General features: G+C 33.1%; 1 pseudogene; it reads right to left on the minus strand.

Annotated features, from left to right (window-relative positions):
• On the minus strand, positions 464–10,438 carry LOC107643674 (annotated as a pseudogene).

An 11,514-nucleotide genomic window follows, 5' to 3' on the forward strand; every position in this document is an offset into this window, starting at 1 on the left:
GCGCCTCCATTGCACCGCTGCAGGCAGCTCAGCTTCGTCCTCCATTTGCACCGCGGGGACTGCCTCTTCCTTCTGCCGCTGCTACTGTTCATCAGGCTTCACGTCGCTGCTACAGGGAGAAGTCGCATCAATGACACGATCGCGGCACCCATCGCATCATCGTCCTCCATCGTGTCCCTCCGCCGCCGTCGGTCTTCTTTTTCTCCTTCCACGACGCAGGGCGCCCTCCACCTTCCATCAAAGCACAGCCTCCCAGATGTTTAGTTTTTATTGTACATGAACGTTTAGTTTTTATTCTACACGGATATTTCGTTTTTATTATATATGAATGTTTCTTTTAAATTGGATGGATGTTACATTTTATTGTACATGGATGCTTTTTTTTGCTGCGTTAAAGTCCGGTGATGCCGGCAACTTTGATGGGAAAGGAGAAAATAGGTTAATGGGAAAGGAGAAAATGTAATTGAGCATAAGGATGGATAATATGTTTTTTTCATTTAGTGGACCTATAGTGCAGCCCATTGTTTACATTATTTACATTTTTTGTTGTCTATCTAGCAGAACCGGTTGAATGAAACCGTCCAAATATTTTTATAAGAGAAATCAAACTCAGAAACTTAAAAAAAAGCCATAAACAATTCAAGATATCCTGCTTGCTCATTGTAGTAGTATACAAACCTCGAGAATTTGTTGGTTTTCCATGTTGGCTATATTCACAAATCCTGCAGGCGGTGGCGAAGTTATTCCGTAATTGAAAATAATCATGAGTCTCTTGACCTTTGAATGTTCCCATAGTTTATGAAGAGAACAAATGCCAGTGATGCTCTGAAGGTTTTTCTTTGATCTTCTCAAGCCGTTTAAGGATATCTAGGAAGGAAGGTCTTTGAGTCATGTCACCAGCCCAACAAAGCTCTATTAACCTGAGGGCATGCAAGGTCAAACTTCATCTTCTGTGATTACAAATTATTACAAGTCCAAAGATGCTCTGTCAAATAGTTAATATGCATGAGCATACATGATAGATATGATTCTAACATTTGATAACTTAATTTCCAGTGATCAGAATATGAGAGAGATCGTATTTAAGCTAGTAACACTAGGAATGCAGGATATTATCGTTAGACAAACAAGCAAGGGTAAATCATGTTTTTTTTTTTTTGTCTCCCATGATATCCTCCCGCCTGAGAAACCAAGAATTAATCCGTCACATATCGAAATTCCATTAAGAGTTTGCTGCATGCACAAGACAAGATTTAAACCCCACACTTACTTAAGCGGATTAATTATCTACCTATTAAACCAACCCATGTTGATTAGGGTAAGCATAAGTTTATCATAGTAGTCTACAAAGTAGTTGGCGACAAGACCATAATTTCTGTTTTCCTTAATCTCATTAAGAATCCGACTATCAAGGGCCGAAACATCATATTAACACTATTAAGAGGATTCTTAGCTAGTAAGATCAAGATCAAGAGTGATTTATATCAAAAAAGCATATAGGAAGCCTGCAAAAGAAGAAAAAGAGAAATTGGATGAACAAAGATTTAAAATGACTTACTCTCGTAGTTCAGGACCATAACCTTTCGCTCGAATAATTGGCCTGTGTCCCTCAGCCACATGCTTGGCTCCCTCATAAGGTTCTAAATTTGTAAATGGTGGTTCACCTTCAAGCATCTAATACATAAGAGTATGTCTTTAATTAGAACTGTCTAATTCTATCACACCACAGTATGAAGAAAGCAGAATTACCTCATACAAAATCATAGCAAAGGAGAACACATCAACCTTCTTGTCATATCTCCGGTGTTTGAAAACTTCAGGAGCCATATAGCGATCTATATTTTTATTTTTATTTTTCACAGCAGAAAGAAGAAACTTTAGGCACTGCATGTAATGATTATTATTTGATTGGAAAATTCTGCACAGACTCCCTAACTCTATCTCTGTAAAATAGACACTGATCTTTTTTAGATGAAAGGCTAAACTTTCCACAACTTTTAAATGGACCCTTCATACATAGTTGAAGAAAACCTTTCACCATATGACTTTTATGTATTGATTGCACATGATAAATATTTTTAGAAAACATTTTTACTTCGCTTCTAATACCGTTTTTCTAAATATTATTCTATATTTTCTATTTGGTTGAATATAATGTTGGCCCCTCAAAATACTGGGAATTTCGCTTTCGATTCCTTTAACCAAACAGGTTTAGGTGCACATATTTCCTAAAGTGTTTGGTTCACGACCATAAAAATATTTTGGTTGGTTTTGTCCTTAATTCCTTATACCAAAGCAATATATTTTCTTTAAGTTCATAAAAACTTATGATAATTAGATTTAGGTCCATAAAAACTGGCTTCCTGAAATCAAATAATCATACTTACTCAAGAACTAAAACCAATTAATGTTAGAAATGTTTGGACCTCAATCAAAGTGAAATTTCTATCGGGGCTAAACCAGATATTGTATGAAATGTTTGAATTGAGAAAAAAAAAATAAAAAAAATGATTAAAAAAAAATCTATAGCGATCAAAACCAAAATTCATAATACAAAGGTAGGGTAGACAAATGCAATTATGCAACCTTACCCCTTGCAAGAGGAGAGGGTATTTCTAGGATTTGCATGTGATGTCAGAAATTAAAAACAACAACTAACTGAACTTATCCTACTAGATTTGATCGGGTACATGGATCAGTCAGCTAGTGCCATATATTCTACCATAAACTATACTTATATTTAGTTAAAAAAAAGGGCTAACTTACCTTCAGTAAAAGACTTAAAAAGGCCATACATGAAATGGTCAAAGGAGATTTATGTGTCAACAGTCTCACTATAGACTTGATATATGATAGGGTGCAATGACGCCGTTTGATCCATGTAGCCGACCCCACTTAGGGAGATAAGGCTTTGTTGTTGTTGATGTATGGAAAAAGTTAGAGACTGTCATATTTATTGATACTTTAGCTAATTAGTACATGGAAGGTTGTACTTTGCACATTTTAGGAAGTTTAAAGACCTGATTGCATGAGATGTAAAGCAAGATAAAGTGCAGAATGTGTCTATGCATTTTTCCCTTATTAATTTAAAGAGTAATGCTTGTTATAACTGACCTTTTTTCAGCCAACATCAGCCAACTTTTTTAAAATTACTTTTTTTATCTTAAATCTAAACCTTAAATCATAAACCCTTAACCCTAAATTCTAAATTATAAATGTAAACTCTAATGTTAACTAATGTTGGCTAATTAAAAAGTTGGTTTCCTATACTTTCTCTAATTTAAGAAAACTAAGAATACTCACAACTTCCAGTTTCACCAGTCATCTTGTACACATCATGAGAACTTTTGACTTTAATAAGCTTGCTAAGTCCAAAATCTCCTACTTTTAAATAGTCGGCACAAGAATTGACCAAAAGAACATTCCTGAAATTTTAGGGGGAGGTAAAAATTCAACATGTAATGAATATAGATATAAATTCCAGCAACATAAATCTGGATGACATTAAACATAGTATGTGGCATGTCAGCCATTTAAGATAATATAGTCTTCAATATATAAGATAGAAATCACCATGTTACCTTGGCTTGAGATCTCGATGAATTATAACATTTGGTTCACTGTGAAGATAGGCCATCCCTCTACAAACAACATTCACGAAATAAAGGTTACAACAATGGTTAATTTCAAAATGAACGAAAATAGAAGACACGAGATTAAAATTACTGTTGTCACAAACTCAACATGTTATTTTAATTGATTTTTTCATTTTGCTTATGTCAAAGTGGATACACATTACAAATCTATGGGATATACAAAATATTGTCCAAGAAAAAAGGGTGACTTGTGCACGATACTCTCGATGGGTATGAGGAGGGTAAATATTTGCAGTCTTAATCCACATCTGCACTTAGATTTTTCTTGAGATTTCTTGGCAGCTTCAAAAGTGGCTTTCGGAATGTTTTTGAGAAGCACGTTACAGGCTCAGGATCTTCTTTCATTCATCCAAGTGTAAGGTCCTTTGAAAGATTTGAAGAGCAAATTGCCACAGTTTTCAACATTTCTTTCCTGACAACTTTGGTGGAATGGATAAGTGAAAGTAATTGTATTATTGTTGTAGTGTCAATGGCGAATCTCTGAGAAGCATAGAAGGATTATACTAATAAGAAGTGTCATAGCCTTAGAGCTCCTCTACTCTCTAATAATCTATTGCAAATGATCACTCACACCTAAGTAATACTTTCTACCTTTGCTTTATGGTTAGTAATTCCTAGCTACCTTATGGGTCCTAATAGTAATTCCTTTGTTTTGCTGTATTCTTGTTCTTCTATTATCTATCAGAAACAAAATAATAAAAATAACAAGTGTAGGAAAATTCAGGTATGATATCATACCTGGCAATATCCATGGCAAAGTTGATCGCTGTTGAAGTACTAAGTGAACTTTTAACCTTGAGGTACCTATGAAGATCACCCTACAAATGGCACGAACTAGCAGTAGTAAAGTTTAACCTCAAAACTTGAGACTGCAAATGCTCAATACGTCAGAAACTAGGTGTCGAGTGGTGAAGCAGTATTATCAACAATCACATACCCCTCTTAGATACTCAGTAATCAACATTAGAGGCTTCCTATCAGTAACAGCTCCAAGGAATTGAACAACATTAGGGTGGCGAAGTTTCACTAGCAAATTAACCTCATGCCTGAAGTCCTGACTGCATAAAAAGTTAACAATAGAGAACAGAGGATAAGTAACCGACTGACACATGACACAGCAGAGAAACCTTGGACAGAAAAGTATAATTTATTATAAAAGAAATACAAGCTCAATTAATTTGAGGTCCATTTCTAACTCCCCTCTATACCACACTTTGCCTTTGATTTTTATTGATAAACAGATAAAAGTATACATGCTTTAGAACAATTCATTTTTCTCCCCAGGTGAAGTAGGTTCAACAAGAATAAAAAATCATCATATGGGCTAGATAAAGTAATGACTTGAAATTATTGTCAATTGGCCAGGGTCAAATTGTATTTGTCTAAACATAAAAGAAACAATTTGATACAATCCAATTGTAAGGTACCAGACTTAAGTTCCGGATTGGGAGTATCGAGTTTATAAGGCTATGAACTTTTAAAAAAAAAAACTAATTAGGTGCTGTGATTGTCCCAGTATTCTTATCATTCATTAGAATGCAGAGGCCACCAAACTAACAAACCGTAGAAATTACAATCTTACATCACCAGTCTATCATCTGAAAGAGCTGGAAGAATGCGTTTGACAGCAACAGGTGTTCCACGCCAATGAGCTCTTAAAATCTCACCAAAAGATCCCTTCAATAAAGATACATCCTTAATAAGTTTACATCTCATCATTGGTATAAATGCAGAGTATTAGTGAAATTATAGAAGCAGAAAAAGAAAAAATAGAAAAGTAGGAACAAAGAAACATTGTACTGAAAGTAGAGTAAGCTAATGTAAACAAATTTGTCTATCTTTTATTAAAAAAGAAAAAAAAAAGAGTCAACTTTATCCAATGTTTTAAATGGACAGATTCCTTTTGATAATCATCCAACATGAAAAACCAAGACTGATAGAAGTTAAAGTGAAATAAATAAATCATATTTTCACCACGAAGGTTGGTTATGCCAGACCTTACCAATAAAATATAAAATTCATGACGTGCGTCATGATAGAGTTGATTTATGAGTAGCAATTCCGGACGCACAACCCTACCACAAGCTTAATTATAAAAGAAATACAGGTCCCCTATGAAAGAAATACAAGCTCAAAATTTTTTAGTAACAATTCCAGACTCACAATCCTACCACAACAAATAGCTGTCACAAGTCACAACACAGTGAGAATTACTAATTTGTTGGTAGGATCATGATACGACATGAAGGAAACAGAATACCTTTCCAATACAAATTGAATTCGAGAAGTCCAGCTCTGTAGGGTCAACTTCCCAATCACACTTGTTAGGCAATGGGGGTGGAACAGGCCTATGTTCTAAATGACTTCCATTTTGGCCCTGTATCATCAAAGATAATACTCTGACATCCCCAACAGTAGGCATCCATCAGAATTTAAGGATCCTTTGTAAAGCAATCTTGGGTAAGCATGTATGATGGTTAATTATTACAAAAGAGCAAGATCTTAAAACTGACTGCAAACTTCAACGGGAAACATTACTATTCCAGAAAGTATAGTGTGTCAAATATCAGGGAAAGCATTAAAGTAAATACTGATCAGAGCGATTATTCAAGAATTACATTCCACAACAGATTTTATACAATGATCCTAGAAGCACAGGAAGTTTAAAAGGAACTAGCAGACGTTAATAACCACATATTTTCACAAATATGAAAATCATTTTTGTTTTAAAAGAATTTGTAGTATAAGTGCTATATAATATTTATTAAATTTAATATTCACAGCTAAGATTTTATTAACTTGTCATAGAGATTTTACACAATTAGATACACTGATTATAAATTAGATTGATCTGAATTTATTTTAAATTAATTTGATATTGAAATTCGAATCTTTAAAATAGACCGGATAAGAGCACAAATCTAATTAATACTAACTCATACCCCCATAAATACATGAGGGTTTCATGTCAATAAAACTCTGGAAAATGCAACTCTAAAGAAGAGTACCGAATTTTTCCAATTCGTTACAATTATAAGTGCACTTTTATTTTTGTTACATTACCAACACATTTTAAAACGAATAAATAAAAAGACCTATTCTCTCCCTTTAATAAAAAAAAATTATTTTCCACTTACAAGCGTTTTTTCCATACAAGTATTTACAAGTCATTTATATTCACACGCATTTTTATTCACGCATTCCGTGCCATTACTGCACGTTCTTCTTCTTTTTCTTGTTACTTCTTCTTCTTCTTCTTCGTTATTTTTCTTTTTCGTTACTTTTCTCTTTCTCCTCCATCATCAGTTATCTCGTTGTTGAAGATAAAGAGTAATTCAGGTTCAGATTGTCAATTGAACCAAAATGAAATTGATTATTGTTTTGAATTCAATCAAGTGACTGAGGTGTGGTTAAATTCAGAAGAAAAAAATGTAGCATTAGAGGAAACATTTTTCTGTATTTGCAGCAAATTTGGGTGTAACACGAAGATATTTGGATGTATTTTAAGAATTTTGGGTATATTTTTATTCAGATAAGTTCTGCATAATTCAAAATTCTTCCTCTTCCTCCTCTTCATCTCCTACTTCTTCTTCTTTTTTTTTTTCATCATCATCACCATCTTCTTCTTCTCTTCTTATTCATCTTTTTCTTTTTGTTTTACCTTTTCAAATTTCTTCTTATTTTACTTTCTTAACAAGAATCAAAACAAAAAGAATCAAATAAAAAAGAAGAAGAAACGCATAATGCTCCAAAATTACATGGAAGAGGATGAACTTACATTCATTTAACAAAAAAAAAAGAAATAAGAAAAAAAAAGAAAAAATGCAGCATTAGAGGAAACATTTTTCTGTATTTGCAGCAAATTTGGGTGTAACACGAATATATTTGGGAGAACACGAAGATATTTTGGTGTATTTTAAGAATTTTGGATGTATTTTTATTTTGAAAAATTCTGCATAATTCAAAATTTTTTCTCTACCTCCTCATCTTCTCCTACTTCTTTTTTTTTTCATCATCATCATTATCTTCTTCTTTTTTTTTCTTGTTCATCTTTTCCTTTTTGTTTTACCTTCTCAAGTTTCTTCTTGTTTTACTCTCTTAAAAAGAATAAAAACCAAAAAATCAAACAAAAAGAAGAAGAAAAACATAAATGCTGCAAAATTATTTGGAAGACGATGAACTTACATTCATTTAACTAAAAGAAAGAAAGAAATAAGAAAAAAAGAAGAAGAAAAAAATGCAGCATTAGAGAAATATTTTTTTGTATTTGCAGCAAATTTGGGTGTAATACTAAGATATTTGGGTGTAACACGAAGATATTTGGGTATATTTTTAGATTTTTGGGTGTATTTTTATTCTGATAAGTTCTGCATAATTCAAAACTCTTCCTCTTCCTCCTCCTCATCTACTACTTCTTTCTCATCTTCTTATTTCGTTTTCTTATAATTCTTTTTGGGAGAAAAAATCAAACAAAGAAAAAAAAATACATAATGTTGCAAAATCAATAGAAAGAGGAGGAGGCAAAAAATGTAACAACAATAACAACAATAAAAAGAACCACAATGAGAATGAAATATGCGAAAAAGAAGAAAAAAGTATGCGAAGAAAAAGGAGGAGGAATACAAAGAAGAAGGAGAAGAAGAAGAAGAAGGAGAAGGAGGAGGAGGAGGAGGAACGTGAAATACAAATGTTGAAGAAGAACCGTTTCTTATTTCGCATTATTCAAAGTTGAGAAAGCGCGTGTTTACACGCTCTCTAAATTGAAGATTGTTTTTGTTAGATTTAGGCTAACTTGTATAGCTTTGTATGTCAAAAATATTTGTATGTACAATAAGTCTCTACAAATAATTGTAGTTACATTAATTTTTAAAAAATAAAAAAAGTAAAAGTGATAATTATTTTTAAAATAATTACAGTTACGTAATCTTTTAAAGAATAAAAAAGTAAAAACGACCGTTATTTTGAAATGGAGGGAGTAACTGACTCATGCATATCATGATTCACGAATCATGAGAGTCTAGGGATGTCAATGGAATAGAGTACGAGTGAGGGATGTCTCTCTGCTCCCCATTCCCATCCCTAGATTTGCTCCTCGTCCCGTCCCGATTTTTTGTCCTGATTTTTCGCCATGAAAAAATATTGCTTTCCATCTCCATTCCTCACATGACTCTATTTTCTACGAGGATCCCATTTTCCTTCTCTCTGATAGTTCTTACTAATTATTAATTTCTATAGGAATAGAGCTGAAAGTATTCATCTTACACAAAATAGCAAGATTTTACACAAAAGGTATAAATGACAAGATGGTAACTTCTTTTGAAATGATGCAGTAAGAGACGTCGCGACGAGTTAGAACACAGAGCAGTAGACGAGGTGGGGGACACAGCAGCAGAGAAGAGAATGGACACAATGATAGAGTTGTGGAAAGGAATACCACGAATATAAAAAACGACGCGGGAAGAGTGATGGAACAATGAGGGGTGATAATGCGGTGAGACGGGAGAGTGGCGAGGAGGTGGCTGTAAAGAGATTGGATGGAGTATGAACGACGCTAGGAATCTATGAATTAAAGAAGGTTTATGCAACTATAAAAGACAATTAAATAAATTTATAAATTTCAGAGATTAGCGGGAACAAAACAGAGATTCTCGCTTAAAAAAATTTTTCACTGTCAGATCTCTAATCGGAATAATCCCCGCAGAAATTCCCGAATTTTGCCATCTCTTCAAGAGTCTCATTAATCTGGAATTCCGTTTTCGACTCCCATCCTCATCCCTAGTTAAATACCCTTAAAAAACTCACATAATCAACCAAAATAGCAGCAATCAAAACAAATGGCGCACATTGCCATGAAAACCTATCTACACAAATTTCACATGGAACTATCGTGTTCCTTTAATCCTCCTTTTTTTTTTGGGTTTCCAAACCAAAAGATGAATGCAGAAGTAGGAAATGCAACTTACGTAAGACAATCCTCCACGTAACTTCAAAAGCACAATCACTGAATTCCTCTTTGCTCCTTCCGCATCAGCCAGGGGCTTTCAATCCAAAATAACACCACAAATTTATGAATATTCTGATCTTACATAAAATAAACCTCACAAAATTAACACCAAATTTCAACAAGACAGAGTATCGCGAGAAAGAGATAGAGAGAGTAATACCGTGTTTCTCCATCGGTCTTGGGCGTTGACGTCAGCACCAAACTCTATGAGGCAGCTGGCAACGTCGGCCCAGCCGTGGAGGGAGGCCACGTGGAGGGGCGTTCGGTTGTCATAGTCACGTGCATGCACGAGGGAGGGATCCTCTTCTAGAAGCTTCCGAACCGCCGCGGCGTCGTTATGGTGCGAAGTGCGAATGCCAGTGAATCAGCGACGTCCTGCTCACCCGTTCCTTCTCCTTAGCCTTCTCTCTGTTCGACGCGGACGTGTCTCCGTCGGAGGTGGTGTCCATCGCCGATCAAGATAGAGAGGACGATCGATATTACAGTTATGTTAGGCGGAGTGGTGGCTTTTTTTGTATTTTATTTTTTGAGCAGCGGAAATTGGTTAGTACGAAATCAATGTGGAAATCAAATTCAAATGAGATTTTGATGAGAAATGAATTTGATCTAGTTTCTTTTGTGATGAAACTGTGATTGTGAATATGTTGTTTCTCTTGTCCATTATTGGTCTTCAACTTTTACTAATTCAACCGAATTTTTATTTTCGCTTCCTTCGCCACAGAGAAATTATTAGTTGCTCCATCCAATTAGTTTGTGGCATCAGGAATTCAGGATAGAATTTATTTTTAACCAGTGTTTTTCCACATCTTTAAAAACTATATCCACTTTGTTTTGACATTATACACTATAACAAAAAATTAAAAAATCTATACAATCAAATTATTTTTACAAAAAAATTATATGAAAAAAAAGTTCCTATCAATTAAATTAGAGAAAATTTCACTCCTTTTCCTTAAGAGATGCTAAAATAATACTCCCTTTCCCTCTATTTTATAAATATACATTCTCCTCCCTTCTAACTTTTAAAAAACCTCTTCTTTAATCCATTTTAAATTTTTGGTGTTAACTAATCTTAACTTTATCCATTTTTTAAGAAAAAATAAATTATTTTTTGAAAAAATACCTATTAACAAAAATTTTATTTTTTTATCATTAAATTTTACTTACCAAAATACCTTTTATAAATTATTTTTTATTGATTAAATTATATTTTTACCAAAATATTTTCAAAAAAATTAATAACTAAATTATTTTTTTCTAAGATACCTACCCTTCAATAATTTTTTAATTATTAAATTGTGATTTTACCAAAATTTTTGTTAACAATTATTTTTATATTTTCTTTAATTTTGGAGGGAAAGATTTGATTTCAATTGTAATGAGAGAATGATATATGGCACTGGTTGTAAAATTAGTAGGGAGAAAGAGAGAGCTCTTTAATTTTGAAGGAAAAGATTTGATTTCAATTGTAATAAAAAAGTGACATGTGATATATTTTGGTTGTAAAATTAGCAATATATAATATAGTTATATTTCAATTTTAATTTAGTTTTAATTTAATTTTAATTATAATTAGAGAATATTATGTTGCGCACATTTTAATTGTCAAAAAGTTATAACTAGTCATTGATAATGATATATAAAAGAGATAATGTATGTGTGTATAAGAATAAGAGAGATAGAGTGGGTGAAGAAATGAGATAGATAGAGAAAGAGAGAGAGGAGAGAAAAGAACTTTTTAATTTTGGAGGAAAAAATTTAATTTCAATTGTAATAAAAGAGTAACATATAGTAAATTTTGGTTGTAAAATTAGTAATATATAATAGAATATATAATAGATAATTAAAAACTAC

This window comes from Arachis ipaensis, chromosome B05 (genome assembly GCF_000816755.2).
Source record: "Arachis ipaensis cultivar K30076 chromosome B05, Araip1.1, whole genome shotgun sequence".
Lineage (NCBI taxonomy): Eukaryota > Viridiplantae > Streptophyta > Magnoliopsida > Fabales > Fabaceae > Arachis > Arachis ipaensis.